The 19,052-nt window shown below is 43.3% G+C and overlaps 1 long non-coding RNA gene and 1 pseudogene across 1 annotated transcript; one reads left to right on the top strand and one right to left on the bottom strand.

Moving 5' to 3' along the window:
- Positions 1–208: 208 nt before the first annotated feature.
- Positions 209–5,480, bottom strand: LOC123484092 (annotated as a pseudogene).
- Positions 5,481–10,420: 4,940 nt separating this feature from the next.
- On the top strand, positions 10,421–10,879 carry LOC121543161. The gene is made up of 3 exons (XR_005995991.2): positions 10,421–10,499; positions 10,658–10,725; positions 10,800–10,879. It is a non-coding gene; the product is annotated as an uncharacterized LOC121543161 (long non-coding RNA).
- Positions 10,880–19,052: the final 8,173 nt, after the last annotated feature.

The raw sequence follows: 19,052 nt of genomic DNA, 5'->3' as shown, positions 1-19,052 counted from the left end.
TTACCTCTGAATATACACACATGAATAAAGTTCAATCAAAATGGACTTGTTATGTTATTTTCTGTCATCTCAAAAATAGCTTATAATCTAGTACATAAAACATCTATATCAGTAGAACAGAAGTAAGTCGATTTGCTTTTCTGTCATCAGGTTGTTAGAGGACGATTTGGGGCTCTTTTAACCCTCTGACTTTCCATCTGATTTCCCCTCACATAGGGAAGAGCAGGAAGCCACTGAAGGTGTTGTGACTAACTGTATCATCATCAAATAGTTTGTTGCCTGAGGGGAGGCGCATGTAGACCAAGTCCCCCTCTTCCAGCTCCAGAGTCACCGCACTGGATAGATACTGGTTGCCTCCGTGATTGTTCTGAGCTGCCCATGTTATAAGCTGGTTATTCTTGAACATAGACACCGTGCTGGTGAGAGGTTGTCCATGGCAGTGAATCTGATGTAGTAGACTCCTCTCACTGGTGCTGTGAAGACACCTGCATCAGAGGAAAAACAGAGATCAACACTGTCGGTCTCTCACAGGGAGCAGCCTGGTAGTGATGTCGGTGCCTGTAGTTACCCAATGTGGACATGTGAGTTAATACAGGTGTGTAAGCAGGAGCTGTAACTGGGCTGTAGGCTTGGCCAATATTTGTGGTGACATTAGTGTAGTCCAGAGTTATTTTACTATCAGAAAAGGGTCCGACCGTTCTTTCTAAACCAGCATGGAATGCCACTTTTGGTCTATCTGTGAACACAGGAGTTCCATAATAATGTAATATGCTGTATAATACAGTGGGGGGAAAAAGTATTTAGTCAGCCACCAATTGTGCAAGTTCTCCCACTTAAAAAGATGAGAGAGGCCTGTAATTTTCATCATAGGTACACGTCAACTATGACAGACAAAATGAGAAAAAAAAATCCATAAAATCACATTGTAGGATTTTTTATGAATTTATTTGCAAATTATGGTGGAAAATAAGTATTTGGTCAATAACAAAAGTTTCTCAATACTTTGTTATATAACCTTTGTTGGCAATGACACAGGTCAAACGTTTTCTGTAAGTCTGCACAAGGTTTTCACACACTGTTGCTGGTATTTTGGCCCATTCCTCCATGCATATCTCCTCTAGAGCAGTGATGTTTTGGGGCTGTCGCTGGGCAACACAGACTTTCAACTCCCTCCAAAGATTTTCTATGGGGTTGAGATCTGGAGACTGGCTAGGCCACTCCAGGACCTTGAAATGCTTCTTACGAAGCCACTCCTTCGTTGCCCGGGCGATGTGTTTGGGATCATTGTCATGCTGAAAGACCCAGCCACGTTTCATCTTCAATGCCCTTGCTGATGGAAGGAGGTTTTCACTCAAAATCTCACGATACATGGCCCCATTCATTCTTTCCTTTACACGGATCAGTCGTCCTGGTCCCTTTGCAGAAAAACAGCCCCAAAGCATGATGTTTCCACCCCCATGCTTCACAGTAGGTATGGTGTTCTTTGGATGCAACTCAGCATTCTTTCTCCTACAAACACGACGAGTTGAGCTTTTACCAAAAAAGTTATATTTTGGTTTCATCTGACCATATGACATTCTCCCAATCCTCTTCTGGATCATCCAAATGCACTCTAGCAAACTTCAGACGGGCCTGGACATGTACTGGCTTAAGCAGGGGGACACGTCTCGCACTGCAGGATTTGAGTCCCTGGCGGCATAGTGTGTTACTGATGGTAGGCTTTGTTACTTTGGTCCCAGCTCTCTGCAGGTCATTCACTAGGTCCCCCCGTGTGGTTCTGGGATTTTTGCTCACCGTTCTTGTGATCATTTTGACCCCACGGGGTGAGATCTTGCGTGGAGCCCCAGATCGAGGGAGATTATCAGTGGTCTTGTATGTCTTCCATTTCCTAATAATTGCTCCCACAGTTGATTTCTTCAAACCAAGCTGCTTACCTATTGCAGATTCAGTCTTCCCAGCCTGGTGCAGGTCTACAATTTTGTTTCTGGTGTCCTTTGACAGCTCTTTGGTCTTGGCCATAGTGGAGTTTGGAGTGTGACTGTTTGAGGTTTTGGACAGGTGTCTTTTATACTGATAACAAGTTCAAACAGGTGCCATTAATACAGGTAACGAGTGGAGGACAGAGGAGCCTCTTAAAGAAGAAGTTACAGGTCTGTGAGAGCCAGAAATCTTGCTTGTTTGTAGGTGACCAAATACTTATTTTCCACCATAATTTGCAAATAAATTCATTAAAAATCCTACAATGTGATTTTCTGGATTTTTTTTTCTCAATTTGTCTGTCATAGTTGACGTGTACCTATGATGAAAATTACAGGCCTCTCTCATCTTTTTAAGTGGGATATCTTGCACAATTGGTGGCTGACTAAATACTTTTTTCCCCCACTGTATATATATTCTATTCAGCTCCTTCAACTGGCTGTCACCCTGTCCTCCAAAGACAAAACCATATTAAAATACTTTCTGATCCATACTGAATAAAAAACAAATTATCCAAATGGTAATCAGTGGGATCAATGAAATAGCCTCCATTACCTGCATTCTCTATCTTCAGCTCCTCCACCTCTGTCTCACTGGCTGTCACTCTGGCCCCCATGGCTGACAATTCTGCTGCTTGGACTAGAATTACAGGAAATATATCTACAGTGTTCAATCTGATAGAGACTAATGAAAACACAATTCTGTAGATATTTTCCAACGTGGTCTCAGAGCATTTCGTATTATTCTGTACGTATATCCGAGACACTCCATTTAGTTTGATATGTTAGGTTTCGTATGGTATGTGTTAATCCATCATCCATTTCATGTATGTTACGGTTTACAATTTGTATGATATGTGCCAAATTGCAATTCGTACAACATGGTACAAATTTCAAAAACGTACAATATGTTACGAATTTGTAAAACATTTGAAATGTTACGAATTCCAATTTGTTGTTGCTAACGTTAGCTAGGTGGCTAGGTGGCTACTGCTGTTTATTATCTATACATAGTCACTTTACCCCTACCTACATGTACAAATTACCTCGACTAACCTGTAACCCCGCACATTGACTGGGTACCTGTAATCCCTGTATATAGCCTCGTTATTGTTATTTTATTGTGTTACTTTTTATTTTATGTTTTACTTTAGTTTATTTGCACCTTTTGTATTCGGCACATGTGACATTTATTTATTTATTTTTATATATTTTATTTATTTACTATGTTACATCTAGTCTATGAGACCAGTCTGATATTTTCCTATCTCTACATTACATGCATTCTCTGTCTTCAGCTCCTCCACATCTCTCTCACTGGCTGTCACTCTGGCCTCCAGTCCTAGAATATGATGTAAAAAGATACAAATAAACTGTTGATGACTTCAAAACCCAACTTAGTTATTTGTTAATTACAGTAATCAAATAACATAAGTTATAGCTGCCTCAATTTACCTGCATTTTCTCCCTCCAGTTCCTCCAGCTTGTTCTTGTAGAACTGTAGTTCATTCTTAGTGACACTCAGTTCCACTCTCTGGTTCACCACCTCTTTCTGCAGCTCATCCACCTGGCTCTCACTGGCACTCAGTCTGGCCTTCAAACCTGCAATAACATGAAGAGAAGCTTTTTAATCCATACTGAATGAAGAATGTGCAATCCAATCCACTGCAAACATTTTAGTCACTGAAATTCAAATTAATATCCTCTTTCACCTGAGTGCTCTCTCTTCAGTTCCTCCACCTCTCTCTCATTAGCTGTCACTCTGGCCCCCATGGATGACAGTTCTGCTGCTTGGACTGGAATTATAAGAAAAATGTGAGGGGCTCTTTATCTGATGTATATCAATTTACAAACTAGATCCTTTTCAGATACTGTATATACAGTGGGGAGAACAAGTATTTGATACACTGCCGATTTTGCAGGTTTTCCTACTTACAAAGCATGTAGAGGTCTGTAATTTTTATCAAAAATCCAGAAAATCACATTGTATGATTTTTAAGTAATTAATTTGCATTTTATTGCATGACATAAGTATTTGATACATCAGAAAAGCAGAACTTAATATTTGGTACAGAAACCTTTGTTTGCAATTACAGAGATCATACGTTTCCTGTAGGTCTTGACCAGGTTTGCACACACTGCAGCAGGGATTTTGGCCCACTCCTCCATACAGACCTTCTCCAGATCCTTCAGGTTTCGGGGCTGTCGATGGGCAATACGGACTTTCAGCTCCCTCCAAAGATTTTCTATTGGGTTCAGGTCTGGAGACTGGCTAGGCCACTCCAGGACCTTGAGATGCTTCTTACGGAGCCACTCCTTAGTTGCCCTGGCTGTGTGTTTCGGGTCGTTGTCATGCTGGAAGACCCAGCCACGACCCATCTTCAATGCTCTTACTGAGGGAAGGAGGTTGTTGGCCAAGATCTCGCGATACATGGCCCCATCCATCCTCCCCTCAATACGGTGCAGTCGTCCTGTCCCCTTTGCAGAAAAGCATCCCCAAAGAATGATGTTTCCACCTCCATGCTTCACGGTTGGGATGGGTTTCTAGGGGTTGTACTCATCCTTCTTCTTCCTCCAAACACGGCGAGTGGAGTTTAGACCAAAAAGCTCTATTTTTGTCTCATCAGACCACATGACCTTCTCCCATTCCTCCTCTGGATCATCCAGATGGTCATTGGCAAATTTCAGACGGGCCTGGACATGCGCTGGCTTGAGCAGGGGGACCTTGCGTGCGCTGCAGGATTTTAATCCATGACGGCGTAGTGTGTTACTAATGGTTTTCTTTGAGACTCTCTTCAGGTCATTGACCAGGGTGATTGACCGTCATCTTGAACTTCTTCCATTTTCTAATAATTGCGCCACAGTTGTTGCCTTCTCACCAAGCTGCTTGCCTATTGTCCTGTAGCCCATCCCAGCCTTGTGCAGGTCTACAATTTTATCCCTGATGTCCTTACACAGCTCTCTGGTCTTGGCCATTGTGGAGAGGTTGGAGTCTCTTTGATTGAGTGTGTGGACAGGTGTCTTTTATACAGGTAAGGGGTTCAAACAGGTGCAGTTAATACAGGTAATGAGTGGAGAACAGGAGGGCTTCTTAAAGAAAAACTAACAGGTCTGTGAGAGCTGGAATTCTTACTGGTTGGTAGGTGATCAAATACTTCTGTCATGCAATACAATGCAAATTAATTACTTAAAAATCATACAATGTGATTTTCTGGATTTTTGTTTTAGATTCCGTCTCTCACATTTGAAGTGTACCTATGATAAAAATTACAGACCTCTACATGCTTTGTAAGTAGGAAAACCTGCAAAATTTGCAGTGTATCAAATACTTGTTCTCCCCACTGTACATAACGTAGTACCTGTTTTTTCACTCTCCAGTTCCTCCACCTTATTCTTGTAGAACTGCAGTTCATTCTTAGTGACACTCATCTCCACTCTCTGGTTCACCACCTCTTTCTGCAGCTCCTCCACCTGGCTCTCACTGGCGCTCAGTCTGGCCCCCATGTTCCTCAGCTCCACTCTCTGTTACACCACAATGTCTCTCAGCTCCTTCAGCTCAGTCCAGATTTCAGGCTGGGTAGTCAACTGTTCAGCATTCCTCTCTCTGCTCTCTCCTCATTCTCTGACCCCTCCTCTCTCTCCCTGACCTCATGTCCCAGACGGACAGAACAGCAACACCAGCAGAGCTACAGCACCCCTCATTCTGAAACAATGTCTCTTCAGAACTAATGTAGTCTACTGGGCTCAGTCCCCTTCTTTATATACTGTACACACTGGTGTTGGTGTCCTCGTGGAACATTTTGGGAACATAGCCAAGGGCTGAGTGATGTAACAGAACACAGGTAAAGATAATTTCATGCCAAGTCATTCAAATGTGCAGTTGTTTAAGGCCATGGGAGAATCCCACCTGCTACCTGTTACTTAGTTACAGCTACCCCTTTATTCCTTAAAGTTTGTATAGAAGTCTGTCTGTGTTTAGTAATGCTTTTTGTTATGTTTTTGTTTTTTCAACTGGTCAATTGAGATGCCATTTTTATTTGTTTGACAACCTGGTCAAGAGGCAAGTACACAGCAAAGACAATGTGTAAATGCAAAATTACAACAAGTTCAGATCAATACACAAACAATCAATATTTTAGTAGATCTCTGTAAATTATTTTCTGCATTAGTTTGTCAATCTGTTCACTATACATTTTACATTTTAGTCATTTAGCAGATGCTCTTATCCAGAGCGACTTACAGTTAGTGAGTGCATACATTTTTTTTTTTTTTATACTGGAATCGAACCCACAACCCTGGCGTTGCAAATGCCATGCTTTACCATTTCAAGGACCCAGATTAAGCTTTCTATTTAACAAAATTCAAGATCATGATAATTTGTTTTAATGGGAATGTATTATAATAGGCTTGTCCTGGAGTCATAGGTCTATTTTCAGTTTATTGCCGTTTTCGTTTTTGGTCACCTAGATCTAGGCCTATAGATGACTGGGTTAACATTAATTGACAAGTAAATTTGTTTAGCTGCTTACCATATTTGAAGGATATTATGCTAAAAAAACATGTGAAGTTATGAAAAGATCAATTCGATTTTCCTGCATTAGTCAGGGTTTGATAAATGTGGTTTAACTTAAACGTTCATATTATTCACATTAATTGAAAATATGATGAGTAAAATGTGATTCCCCTATGCCCATCACTTGAGTAGGTGGCTTATTGTCAACATGTGTTCGACCAGTCTATTGGTTAAGAGCCAGACGATGGTAAACGATGTCTGTAAATGGGCGAGTTCGTTTTGCATGGCCCGGTGCCACAGGTGAGTGGCGATTTCACTTAAGGACCAATGGAATGGTCTAAAATGTGCAGACTCGCCCAATTTCTGTCAGTTCGCGGCGGTCCTCATTGGCAGTTGTGTCAGGGCATCTGCATCAAATAAAATTGTTCCTCAATCCTCTTGGTCAAGTCAGTCAGTACGAGAAATGCTATTTTTTTACATAGGCCTAACGGTTTACATTCTATATTTCAATTAAAGTTGTAAAGTTAGATTTATTTAGCTCATCAATCTGTAAGGAACCAGTCATGTTTTTCTACCAGAGCGTTTTGAATCGTCATACAGGCTGCTTCTCCACAATATGGTGAGTAGGCCAAGTTGCTAAAAAATTGTGGTTGATATTTGATATGTAGGCTAGAACCGTTTCATTTGGATGAAGGAGCAATGTTAATGAAGTATGCGAATAATAGATCATTCGATTCTCATTATGTTTTTGTAACTTTGTCATAATCCTACATGAGCTCCACGGCATAGCCTAGTTTGACTATTACCTGCTTATCATGCCTACCTAGCCTACTGTATGATCAATTATCGCTAAATCAGCCTAGACTACTTCATGAAAGATGAATGTAGGCCTACCTTGCAGTGAATAAGACACAGTTATAACTCTATTATAATAATGTAACACTATTATAATATTAGTTAGGCCGATCCTATATACATTTATCTAAAATGGTTTTCTGATATTTCTCATGCTGTTAAATCTAGCTGCTAGTGTCTGGGTATGGGGTCATGTAAAGGAGAACAGGTGCAACAGCCAGACATAACAATGATAGACCAGGTAAACACAGAGGAAACATAAAGAAAACATTTGTGCTCTTCTCATTGTCAACAGAGACACATCATTGAATGCCGCTCTAGAATTAAACTGAGACGCATAAAATGACAAACTTTTAAACGTTTAGGAAAATATTAGAGAAGAGGAGAGAGATCATCAGTCTGAAAGCTTGAAAGAGAAGTTTGATTTCCCCGCCAGCCTCTCAGTCCAGTGATTTCAAAGTACCGCGAACCCGAAGAGCTTACGCTCTGCTACTTTTATCCAATCAGAGCGCTTTAGAGGTTTCCGGTCGACATTACTGTCCAATCATACCGCTTACAGTGTTTTTTCCATATCAGTGCAGTGAAACGGAGCAGAGGCAGGCGGGCTATCTGATTGCTGATATCCATTTGTCTGTAATGATGGAAATATCTGTCTGTTGTGTGGTGATTCTAGGCTGGCTGCCACCAAAGGGATAAAGATCCCACGAAAAGATTTCCTGAAAGTCAACGTCCAACGAACATGGTAAGAGATGGTTTGCCTTTGCCTGTTTGTCATTGAAAAACTTTTGCTTCATACATTTGTTTCTGGTGGGATTATCATCATCATCATCCTTGTGTATAGCTAGCTTCAGTGTTCTACAATTGAAAACGTATATAAATATAGGCTACTGTTAAATTTTTTGTTTTTTAATCATTCCTTTCTGAGCCCTGTGCTATAGTAGTCTACATGGATGCCATCATGCCATATCCCATTTGTTGTGCACCTACAGTGATGACATCATGGACTATGTGCTGGTGCGAGTCCCGCCCCCTCTGCCGGGATTGCCCCGCCCCCGTTTCTCCCTCTACCTCTCCTCCCAGCTCCAATATGGTGTCATCATCGTCTTCCACCGCCAGTGTGGGATGCTCCTGGGTAAGAGGGAGAGGAAGAGAGTGGGAGTCATAGAGGGAGAGGAAGAGAGGGGGAGTCATAGAGGGAGAGGAAGAGAGGGGGAGTCATAGAGGGAGAGGAAGAGAGGGGGAGTCATAGAGGGAGAGGAAGAGAGGGGGAGTCATAGAGGGAGAGGAAGAGAGGGGGAGTCATAGAGGGAGAGGAAGAGAGGGGGAGTCATAGAGGGAGAGGAAGAGAGGGGGAGTCATAGAGGGAGAGGGGGAGTCATAGAGGGAGAGGAAAAGAGGGGGAGGAAAAGAGGGGGAGTCATAGAGGGAGAGGAAAAGAGGGGGAGTCATAGAGGGAGAGGAAGAGAGGGGGAGTCATAGAGGGAGAGGAAGAGAGGGGGAGTCATAGAGGGAAAGGAAGAGAGGGGGAGTCGTAGAGGGAGAGGAAGAGGGGGGAGTCAGAGGGAGAGGAAAAGGGGGAGTCATAGAGGGAGAGGAAGAACTACCGGGCATGATGACACCTTGCTGTCCCCAGTCCGCCTGGCCTTGCTGCTATTCCAGTTTCAACTGTTCTGCCTGCGGCTACGAAACCCCTACCTGTCCCAGACCTGCTGTTTTCAACTCTTTAATGATCGGCTATGAAAAGCCAACTGAGAGACCTGAGCCCTAGGACCATACGTCGGGACTACCGGCCGTGGTGACTACTTGCTGTCCCCAGTCCGCCTGGCCTTGCTGCTATTCCAGTTTCAACTGTTCTGCCTGCGGTTATGGAACCCCTACCTGTCCCAGACCTGCTGTTTTCAACTCTTAATGATCGGCTATGAAAAGCCAACTGAGATTTATTCCTGATTATTATTTGACCATGCTTGTCACTTATGAACATTTTTGAACATCTTGGCATGGTTCTGTTATAATCTCCACCCGGCACAGCCAGAAGAGGACTGGCCACCCCTCATAGCCTGGTTCCTCTCTAGGTTTCTTCCTAGGCTTTCGCCTTTCTAGGGAGTTTTTCCTAGCCACCGTGCTTCTACACCTGCATTACTAGCTGTTTGGGGTTTTAGGCTGGGTTTCTGTACAGCACTTCGAGATATTAGCTGATGTAAGAAGGGCTATATAAAATAAAATTGATTGATTGATTGAAGAGAGGGGTAGTCATAGAGGGAGAGGAAGAGGGGGAGTCATAGAGGGAGAGGAAGAGGGGGAGTCATAGAGGGAGAGGAAGAGAGTGGGAGTCATAGATGGAGAAGAAGAGAGGGGGAGTCATAGAGGGAGAGGAGGAGAGGGGGAGTCGGAGAGGGAATGCGAGGGAGGGAGAGAGGGAATGGGAAAGAGAGGGGGAGTGAGTAGGAAAAGAGAAGGTTGGAGAGAGGGATGGTGCAGGTAGGGGAGAATAGGAGGTGTGGAAAAGACAGTAGTGTGACAGTAGAGTTATGACCTCTGACCTGTGGTGTGACACAAGAGTTATGACCACTGACCTGTAGTGTGACAGGAGAGTTATGACCTCTGACCTATAGTGTGTGTGTTTCCAGAGGAGATCCAGCAAATCCTGGACAGACTAGCCAAGACCAGAACCATCCAGAAGATCGACGTGGATGAGCCTGACAGGTGGGTACAACAAACCCTGTTTCTCAATTCTCATGTTCTTCCAGGGGGAGAGAGAGGCGTCTGGCGAGTGCGCTGACACAAAATGGCTGCCATGAATTAGGATCTCTCTCTCTCGCTCTCTTTCCCTCAGACACGCTCTTTCTCTTCCTGACGTGTTGTCTCTCCTGGAGGAAAGTGGGTGGGCCGCGCACCCCTTCTTTGGAGAAATGCATTCTGGGTACGCAATACCCAGCCCCAATACACTAATACAGGTACATCAGACAGTGGCTCAAATTACTGTGTGTTTGTGTGTGTGTGTGTGGTAAAATGACTGTGTTCTATTGACACATCTCGTCTTTCTCTGATCTCTTGTTCTGTTCCTCTTCTTGTCTGTCAGCTGGGTGGAGAGTTTAGGAGAGAAGCCACTCCTGAGCACCCCCTGCTTCTGAGTCCAGGAACTCCCCCTCAGGACGGTGAGAGAGGAGGGGAGGAGAGGGTGGGGGAGGAGGGGGGAGTTTAATACATTAAGGGGAATGGGAGTGGAGAAAAGGAAGAGTGGTCATGAGTTAAATGGTAATCCATTGTGTTTCCTTTATTGTTGTTTATGGTTTTATCCCTCGTTCATTCCCAGGTATCACGGCGTCTCCAGACTCCATCACTCTGATAGAGACTGAACCCATCACCATCCCCTCAGCAGAGGTACACCTGTCAATCAGTACAGCTGTCAATCAAACTAACCTTCCAATCAAACCATCTCTCTCTCTCACTGGCAGTTTGAAGGGGCGGAGCTCGCTGAGGTCACACATCAAGACATGGGGATGATTGACTTGCTGATGGACCAGTTGGATCACTTACCAGAGGGTGAGTGACAGGTGAATTCTACTCTGTCCCTGCCCCCTGTACACAGGGCAGCTGTAAAAATGAGTCTGTGTTTCAGGAGTGATGGAGACAGAGCGAGAGAGGGGCCCAGAGACAGAAGAGAAGGAGAGAGAAGGATAATCTGTGGGAGAAGGGGACTTGGAGAGAGAGGGAGAAAGTGAACAAGAAGTAGAAAGAGACAGAGAAGAAGAGACAGAGAGGACAAGAGAGCTGATTGGATCCCTTATTGGGTAGGTTAATGTATACTGACACACTCACACACACACACACACACACACACACACACACAGTAACTTTGGTTCCGGCTGTCTCTTCTGTCAGACTGCCGCCCACCACCCTATCCAGCGAGGACCCCACAGTGCTGCCTGATGAGGAGACAGAGTTGCTGCCCATGGAGATGCCTGCAGCGCTGGCAGAGGAGAGGACCCCAGTGTCTGTTCCTCTGCCCCCTTCCACACCCGGTGAACCAGAGGAGAGAGGGATGGATGGAGAGAGGGAGAGATGGAGAGATAGCCCCACCCTACAGGATGTTACTCCCCCAATGAAGCGACCTCGCAGGAGGCAGCTGCTCTTCATCGACCAGAAAACACAGATTACCCAGGAGGCACTGCAGCAACAGATAGACAACACGCTCATACAGACCAGGCCCCTGGTACACACACACACACACACACACACACAAATACATACACACACACATTTGAACTACATTTACATTTACATTTACGTAATTTAGCAGACACTCTTATCCAGAGCGACTTACAAATTGGTGCATTCACCTTATAGCCAACTATACACCCAAAACTGTAATCATTTACAAGGTATTCATAAACAAGTTAATCAGTTAGTGAAAGTGTGAGAGTAATTAAGATGTGTGTTCCAGGTTGTAATCAGTGGTCTCTCTAAGAGAACAGTGTCTCCAGCTGATCTCCTTGGTAACCCATGCACCAGTGAGTATCAACTCTCATACTCTCTCTTTCTCACTGTTAAACAACCTTTAATCAACACTGAAATAACGTTAGGTCTCTATTCCTCCTCAGCCCTCCCTCCAGAGCTGCTGTTGCCATGGAAACAGGTGGCGGTCATCACAGTGCTCACTGGCTCCGTCCTGCTGGTAGGGAGGACAGAGACAGACTCGGAGTCAGAGAGAGAGAGGGATAGAGAGAGAGTGATGGAGGCAGCGGAGGAGGGAGACAGAGAGCAGGAGGAAGAGCTCAGCTCAAAAGAGGTGAGGAGGGATCAAACAGTTTTTTAGGTGACTACACATGTGTGCATCTAAAAACTGGACAATGACGATATCGACAATTATCCCTGTGTGTGTAGGTACCTAGAGAGTTGGCAGAGTCAGGCCTGTCCCAGCCTGATGTTTCCAGTAAGATATTACAATACTGTAGTATAATTCCATAGATCAGTCATATGGCTGGGGGACTGCAAGATGCTTGGTCATCTTGCAGACAGTGCTCCCTCTCCATCTCAAGATAGATGTTAACTCTGTGTGTTCCTCCAGCTCGGTCGCCGCTGTCCCTGGAGGGCTCTGATAGAGACATGTCCCGGGAGAACTCCCCCCTGGACACACCCGAGAGCAGAGGGTGAGAGGAGAGGGAGGAGAAGAGGGGGAGGGGGGAGGAAGGGAGTTGTATATTGTGTGCAACTGGTAGTTACATACAGTTGACACATGATAATGTCATATTGTGTTGTGTTCAGGTCTCCTGTCCCCAGGTCTGTGTCCAAACTGATGGACATTCCAGAGGAGGGCGAGGGACCGCTGGAGAGAGAGGCAGAGCACATACCCCTGGCTGACCTATCAGCAGAGCTACTGGAGTAATAATCTAGCTATTACATCATCAAATTATAGTTTTTTTTCTTCTTCTAAAGAGCTCACCCCCCTCTTTCTGTGTGTTTATCCAGCACAGTGACAGAGCATCTTGAGGATCATGAAGAGGTGCTGTTCCACTCTCTGCTGCCCCCACTGGCCCAACGCAGTAGTGTCACTCACTCATTCTGGACCCTACTGGGTAAGACAATGCAGATGTGTGTGTGTGTGTTTGTGTGTGTGTAACAGTCAGATGTGTGTGTGTGTGTGTGTAACAGTCAGATGTGTGTGTGTGTGTGTGTGTAACAGTCAGATGTGTGTGTGTGTGTGTGTGTGTGTAACAGTCAGATGTGTGTGTGTGTGTGTGTGTAACAGTCAGATGTGTGTGTGTGTGTGTGTGTGTAACAGTCAGATGTGTGTGTGTTCTCTACAGAGATGGTAACTGCCAGGAAACTCTGTGTGCAGCAGGATTAACCTTATGGTGACATCATCATTTCACCTGGACCCATCTACGAGGAGGGGAATGAGAGTGTGTAACACACACACACACACACAACTGGAGAGACTGTTTCTTCAAAGATGACTTTCAAATAGATCTCACACAGATAGTTTGATTGTGGTAACAAAAAGAGACGACAGTTGACCTGTTCCTCTTTGCTTATCGTAATTTAGGAGTTGCGTTTTTGTTGGTCATTTATCAGAACCTCTTATCCAAAGCAGTTTACAGTAGTGAGTACACACATTTGTCTTACTGGTCCCCAGTGGGAATTGAACCTACAATCCTGGCATTGCAAGCACCATGCTCTACCAACTAAGCCACACAGGACATTTTGTAAAGTTTTAAAGCAGGTTTTGCTTTGTCTTATTATATTATGTGACTAAAGACTGAAGACTGAATTTAATATTCAATATCACATTTTTTAAAAGCATTTAAAATGACTTTTCCGCCATTTCTATTTACACAGTATTTTTACCTAATCTTTGCTTAATAGCTCATATAGACTATAGTACATGAGTTTTCACAAATCATCTCTTGTACTGTACACAGATGGCCGACCGGTAGTTGGACATTAACTCTACACATTTCATGCACTTTAAACGTTGGTACAATGCTGTATTAATAATGAGACGGGACACCAAAGTGTTAGCTTCAGGAAGGGCTTTAGTAAGATAAAACCAGATACAGAACATCATTGGTACTGCATTACATCATGCTACACCTCCTTTTAGTGATAGTAGAGGAAGACACAACACACTTTAGAAATATGGTAAAAATCTTAATAAATATATTTAGTGTTAGCTTCAGGAATGTCTTTAGTAAGATAAGTACTGTAGTACAGCATGCTACAAACGCCATAAAACCTGAACTTGTCTATTGTGTACATCTGTGTAAATCACTCATAATTAATGGCTATAAAATCAAGGCATGTTACAAAGAAATATAATAGTTTTATAGATTATTTACACTGTTACAAATGTATGGATTACAAAACTTCCCCACAGACACTGTTGTCATTTTCTTTCATTCACTTGACAGAAGACATAGTCCTCAGAGTAACATAATGAATACAATAATAAAGAATGTAAAACTGTTCTATATCGTTCTGTTCTGGCTCTGACAGGCCTGTGGGACTGGTACGTTTCCCTGCCTGAGGTGGCGCTCTTGGGCTGTGGCAGGAGATCTCTGACAATAAACTGGAGGGGGTATCAGCATATTGAAGACAGAGAGGAGCTATTCTCTATGCCAGTGGACAGAGGATGGACAGTGTGATTATATAGCTGTTAGATTCTGCATACACACTTTAGAGTTGAGAGTTAAGAGAGGAAACTGAACTGTGATATATTGGATAACAATGTTGGATAACAGTGTTTTTGGAGCTGTGAGAAAACCCCATATTTCTTATACCTGCCATATGATGCATCACTAGTATCACATGATTTTGGAATATAATCAGATGAATTTAAGACATGACAACATGATATGACTTGGTGTTGCAACATAAAAAATAAAACGTTCACAGATCCCTTGAGGACTATGGTGTTTCTCCAGGATACAGGAGGCTATTTCACATGACACTAGTATGGAGTCCACATCAACCGTAAACCCTGGGTAGATGGGCTCAGTGAATCTGTTATTTAAAGTCCACAGGTGGGTAAATACACCAGAGGATATCTTGTAGAAGGTCACACTACCAGCTGGCCAGTCCAGATATACTCCTAACCTTCAGGAGAGCATTGGTTGGACTTTCACGAAACTGGCTTGGTTCATGTGAACAGCAGAGCAACTGAGCGCTGCACTCCAGACACCAAGTCATGGCATTGCCCCCTATCTTAACATCCTTGTCATTTCCTCTCGGAGCACAGTTCACAATGCATGTAGACCTATCATCTCAACATGGTAACTTTTTTTCTTGTGACAGGTAGGCCGAATGCCCGTCTAATTTACCCATCTCCATCTGGCTTTTTGAAAGATTATACTTTTTTCAATTGCAGCTGCAGTTTTAAAACGGCCTACTACTCGAATATCGTTGCTTGAAATCAGTGCACGCGCGAGCACTCTCTCGCAGTCTTTCTCTCTCTCCATCAACTCCATTCAAATTGCATCCAAAATAGATAATCCTGTTCTCGATTGATATATAGCCCTATATATAGATGTCCTAGCCTACCTCTTTCAGGGAATACATTCAATCCAGTATTAGCCTTATATTTAGTTAATTAATGATGGGTTATACATAATAAGCGTATAATTTACAGTATAGCCTTTGTCTCTTGCGCAATACGCACACACCGCTGGCCTCCTTAAAAAACGTTATATGGACATTATATGTTTAGCATTTCTTATACCAATAAACTATTTGAAGAGGGACACAAGCTCTTTTTTGCTGATTGTTAAGTACAGCAGCCAATAGAAGTCACCGGTAATTTGAAAGAAGAGCGAACGCGTGCGATGGCGGTAGGCTATAGCAGTTATTTATTCAGTATTCACTAGCCTATTGTCACGCTCGTTTACTGATGAGACGGACCAAGGCGCAGCGTGATAAGCGTACATTTTATTAAGTACTTAACTCACACCAAACAAACGAAACGTGAAGTCCTAGGTTACACAAAACAAACCTTAACGGAACAAGATCCCACACCGACTAGTGCCAAACAGGCTGCCTAAGTATGGTCCCCAATCAGAGACAACGAGCTACAGCTGCCTCTGATTGGGAACCACACTGGCCAACATAGATCTACACGATCTAGAAAACACAACATAGAAAATATGACACAGAAACTCCACACCCTGGCTCAACATTTAAGAGTCCCCAGAGCCAGGGCGTGACACCTATACTTGTAATTTTGTAGGCCGCATGTGCTGCACACGATTCGCATGTTCTCTTCTGATTTATCATGGTTTGAACAATGTGCGTAATTCCAGTCCATATAATACAATATAATACAGTACAGTACAGTAATACAGTTCACACTAAAAAAGATTAGCCTACTGGAGCTAGTTTCATTTATTTACCCAAGAGAGCATATAGCTAGCTACATCTATGGGCTTTTATGTTTTTCTGTCGTGCGTAATGTGCAGTAGCCTATATCATACATGTATTGCATAACAGCAACCCTAATCAGGATATGGTTGCTCCTCTGTCTACACAAAACCTGTCGCCAGCGTTGAAATCTGTCTGGATGATCAGAATACGGTTGCTCCTCTGTCTACCGTCACCGTTCTGTTCCCCTCCGACAGGGAGAGGTGTCAGTGGGCTGTGTTTGGGTCCAGTGTCAGCTCATAGGCATCTGATGGGGGAGACAGAGAGACTAATTACATTACAAATAATTACATGTTTTGTGTGTATTTTTGACAAATATGTTTGATTGATAGTGATAATGAGATCCTACTTACTATTTATTAATGAAATAACTGACAAGAGAGTTCCCAGAATACCTCCTTCTAAATATGATCTCCCTTAACTCACTGTGTGTGTTTTTGTGCTGGTCAGGTCTATAAAACAAACATAAATTACACACTTACATTTCTTCAGGCCAGATACTTGTAGATACCAGTGCTCTGCATGATTGTTCACACTGTAGGAGAAAGAGATTCACAGTGACACAAACAGCATGTGTTTGAAGTTTAGTGTGGAAAATAAATACCTTAACATGAGGCCTATACTGTTCTAGAACTGTCAGGAGGAATCAATGATTTGTACACATACCTTATTTAACTAAAATACTCATTTTACATCCATACATTGTATTTCTACCTGAGTTTTACATTACAGTCTGGATGCTCCAGTGCAGCAGAGAGAATCTTCACTCTTGAGTCTCCTACGTGACTGTAGTCCAGATTCAGCTCTCTCAGGTGTGAGGGGTTTGACCTCAGTGCTGAGGCCAAGGAAGCACAGACTTCCTCTGTGACTCCACATAATGACAAACTGCAGGAAGAGAACATTCAATTAAGGATTTGGACTCACCTAGTGGCATAGCTGCACCCCATGTCAAATATGATCACCGTTATTCAGTTGACCAATTATTGCCCAAAAGTATGAATCATTAAGACAATTAAGGGGCCATTTTCATTCACATCCAAACATACAATGTTTATTTAAAAAATGTCCTATGTCACATAATACTTTACACTCCAATTGTACACACGTAAGAACTTCCAGTTTACAGTGTGGACTCCCCAGTCCAGCAGAGAGCAGCTTCACTCCTCATTATTTTTCTGGTTCAGCTCTCTCAGTTGAGAGGAGCTGAGAGTAGAGGCCAGTGCTTCACAGCATTTTTCTGTCAGGTTGCAACCCATCAGTCTGAATAAGAAATGAAGACAAAGACATGGATTTACTTTTAGTTTTTTCAGTATCAAACCATTAGCTACACAAGCATCTGATTACAAATAATATGCAATGAGAGCGATTAGAGTATTATACAGTAATATAGAGTCTACATAGGTGTGTCAGTGTCACAATCTACAGTAACGTCAGTAATTGTCTCTGTTTTAATCTCCAAGATAATTAATAACAAAATAATGATGAAGACTTAAAGCACTGATAGGTGGGAAAAATAAACCATGGAGGGATGAAACTGAATCTCCAGTGGAGATTCACCCTGGTCAATACCTTACTTCAGCAGAACATTCGAAACTAGGAGATATGAAATATAAGACATTACAACAATGTGAGATTGCTTCTCTTTAAGTACATACATGTTTTTTATAAATACTCCTCTGGAGGCTTTGACCACTGGCAGCAGCGTCAACAGATCCTCAGGTCAAAAATATCCAGCATCTCTTCTGAGATCAGCAACACAAAGACCAGAGCTGACCACTGTGCAGGTGAGAGTTTTGCCTTAGAGAGAATTCCTGATCCCAGGTGCCTTTGGATCTACTCCACTAGAGAATGGTCATTCAGCTCATTCAGACAGTGGAACAGATTGATGCACCATTCTCCTTGATCTTCTCCTTGATGTATTCTACTGTTTCCTTATTGCTGTGTGAGCTGCTTCTTGTCTGTGTTAGTAGACCTCGTAACAGAGTCTGATTGGACTCCAGAGAGAGGCTGAGAAGGAAGCGGATGAAGAGGTCCATGTGTCCATTCTCACTCTTCAGAGCCTTATCCACTGCACTCTTATGGAGGATGGTTGCAGATATTTCATTGGACGTCAGAGGGTCATTGGGCGTGGTTTCCTGTTCTGCCATCAGATTTACATTGTTGTTGTTGAACATGAGAAAGACATACAGAACAGCTAGAAATTCCTGGATGCTCAAATGCACAAAGCAGTACACCTTTGTCTGGTTCAGCCCACACTCCTCTCTGAAGATCTGTGTACACACTCCGGAGTACACTGACGCTTCTCCAACATCGATGCCATACTCACTCAGGTCTTCCTCGTAGAAGATCAGGTTGCCCTTTTCCAGCTGTTGAAAGGTTAGCTTCCCCAGTGCCAGAATGACCTTTTCATTTAATGGTGGTTCCATCTCTTGTTCGCTAGCGTACTTCAGATTCATCTGTGTGGTCTGAAACATCCGGAAGTGGGTGCACATTTGAGTCAGCGTTTTGTGCATCTTCCCACTCTCTGATTCAACTAAAAGTATCTCCAGAACAGAGGAGGAAATCCAACAGAATAATGGAATGTGGCACATGATGTAGAGGCTTCTTGACGACTTCATGTGTGTGATGATTCTTCTGGCCTGGTTTGGATCAGTCATTCTCTTGATGAAGTACTCATCCTTCTGTGGGTCATTGAACCCTTCGCACCCCTGTTACCTGGTCAACACAATCTGGAGGAATGCGATTGGCTGGTGCAGGTCGGGAGGTAATCCAGATGTGAGCATAGGGAAGCAGAC

Source organism: Coregonus clupeaformis, unplaced genomic scaffold (assembly GCF_020615455.1).
Source record: "Coregonus clupeaformis isolate EN_2021a unplaced genomic scaffold, ASM2061545v1 scaf0195, whole genome shotgun sequence".
NCBI lineage: Eukaryota > Metazoa > Chordata > Actinopteri > Salmoniformes > Salmonidae > Coregonus > Coregonus clupeaformis.
Note: the sequence above shows the minus strand (reverse complement) of the source record. Positions and strands in the feature narration are given on the sequence as shown.